This window comes from Paramormyrops kingsleyae, chromosome 10, assembly GCF_048594095.1.
Source record: "Paramormyrops kingsleyae isolate MSU_618 chromosome 10, PKINGS_0.4, whole genome shotgun sequence".
NCBI lineage: Eukaryota > Metazoa > Chordata > Actinopteri > Osteoglossiformes > Mormyridae > Paramormyrops > Paramormyrops kingsleyae.
This window is the reverse complement of record NC_132806.1, coordinates 8,194,811-8,197,188: the sequence shown is the minus strand read 5'-3', so window position 1 is coordinate 8,197,188 and position 2,378 is coordinate 8,194,811. Positions and strand designations below refer to the sequence as shown.

The 2,378-nt window shown below is 41.9% G+C and overlaps 1 long non-coding RNA gene across 1 annotated transcript; it reads left to right on the top strand.

The window, feature by feature from the left end:
- The first annotated feature begins 520 nt into the window (after positions 1–520).
- Positions 521–2,126, top strand: LOC140593157 (uncharacterized). The gene is made up of 4 exons (XR_011993419.1): positions 521–621; positions 1,374–1,560; positions 1,648–1,724; positions 2,036–2,126. It is a non-coding gene; the product is annotated as an uncharacterized lncRNA (long non-coding RNA).
- The last annotated feature ends 252 nt before the right edge of the window (positions 2,127–2,378 follow it).

Below are 2,378 nucleotides of genomic sequence, written 5' to 3'. Positions count from 1 at the left end.
AAATCAAACTATGCCACCGGCCCCTTTTATGTGTTGTAGTGCCTGTTGATTGGTTTAGAGACAGATCTGCAGCAAGTATGTCTTCAGTTGCAAGACTAGACCAATTTGAGTCAGTTTTTGACAGAGAGGTTTAGCAGTTGAGGCAATTTTTCTGTGGTTAGCTTGGCCTGGGACTTTCATGTGATTTTGGTGTTATCAAATTATCACTGTCTAGTGTTTTGCAAAAACGTTCATTAGTATTGGTAACTCATGTACATACAATGAGAAATAGTTCACTGTTGTGTTGTTTTGCTCACATGTTTTTGAAACTTACATTGACATTTACAGTGTGCTCCATAGTTTTCCTGCAGCAACATTCGGGAAGACAAAGTTTGTAGTTAGTAATAGGCTCTATGCACACCTGCAGGACATTCACCGGCATTACAAATAATACGGTTACGCTACTTCCGGTTCAGAGCTTAGAAGAAATGCCGCTGTTTTATACAAGGTGTCCCAGCGAGCTGCCAAATATAAACATTAACGATGTCTGTCGACTGTGCCGGTCAGGATCCATAACTCCCAACAGCAAGTTGCAGAAGGGTTTTAAAATGTATGCATCATCGTTCATACTTGACTACGAAGGTGAGTCTTGTAATATTTTTTGTACTCTCTCGGCTAGCTAGCTAGTTGTAGGTTAACATGCTCAATGTAAACATAGCTGTAAGCTACTACTGTAACAACAGTGACAACGTGTCAGGATCCATTCTGACATGTAACTTAACATGTTTAAATGTATGTTATGTTATGTTTCTTCATATATTGAAGTATCCTTCTCTGCTATAATCTGTGTTGTTTGCAATTCAAGTGTCAAACAAAGACAGACAGTCAGGAGAGGTATCTGTGAGGGCTTTGTGCTTCAGATCGATGATGAAGGCAGGAAAACCTCATACTCTGAAAGTACGGTGTAGTAGGGTAGTATGTTGGTTTAAGTTCAACTGAGATGTTTGAGCTCAGCTGTTCAGTTCAGAGAGGTTTGTTAAGACTTGGGCCAAGCTTTGGTGTGGGAAAGACAACACTTAGCCTTCGCTTACCATGATTATTTGCTAGATTTATAGATACATTTGTTTACCTTCCTTATCTATTGAACTAACCAGATACAATTTGAGATTTGTTCAGTGATCAGTTTGAGGTAAATAGGCATACCTACTGTAAAGTATTGCCCAAGTTTGCATAATATTTCCATGATATGGCCTGTTTTCTTTTTGTGTTGCCCAAGTTTGCACCACATTTGCATAATATGGCTGAGTTTCATATGGCCTCTGTTTTTGTTGCATGCATTGCATGTGTTATGTGCTACCAATTCTATGTACTAACTGAAAATTTTCTATCAACAGATCGATCTTAGAGATTCAAAGCCTGTTGTCTTGGTGAGGTGCAGTTGCTCGTGTGTGGCTGGGACTGCAATGTGCAACCATACAGTTGCCGTTCTATACTCACTTCTCTCAGCTCAGTGTGCCAGTGGTTCCACCAGTTCACAGCTGCACTGAAGAGGAGCAACAGTGGCACAAACCTCGGACTGCTGTAAGTTTCATAATCCCACATGTTATAAAGATGATTAAGGTGACCAATTTTACAATGAAGACTGGCAACACTTTATTTATTTCTCAGGGTGTAAAACCAGGACCAGTTGGCAAGATGGTTGTCACAATGCCTGTGCAAGACCAGATGTGGAAAGGCGGCTTACGGTAAATTAATACTTATTTGCATTACATTGTACATTTTTTTCACACACACACTTAATTACATCACATTCTACTTTTTTTTTTACAGCAGTGTTGTTCCCAAACCTTCGTGGGGATTACTAAAGTATCTATCCATCTATACATGCAACTCACCATTGACTCACCTGTGAAAGAGAGCTGCATCTCCAGACTTATTGGCTCCGTTAGTGCTACACACACACACACACACACACACTTACCTGCATACCTTGCCTGTTATGTACATCAGTGAAGTTCCACAGATTCATACATTTTTTAATATGCTTTATTCAAAGGAGTACCCTGACGAGAGGAATGCTCGGGCCGCTTCCTGACCTGTCTGTGCTGCGGTTGGCGAGGCGTACAGTGAACTGGATCCTCTAGATAGGCCATTGGTGACTGCTATGGGTATGAGTGCAACCAAACCACTTGTAGAGTCAGAGTTTGGACTGGTAGAAAGAGGGAGTATTCTTTCTTATCAGCAGCCCAAACTCCACTCCAAAGACATCGTCATACACCACAACGCCCCACCCTATCCCAGCCCTCCCTTGGAGGCCCACAGCCTCACACCAGCGGAGTGCGTGTGGGTGTGCACAGAAGAGCAGTTGCACGTGCGAAGCTTGACCGTGTCCATTTATA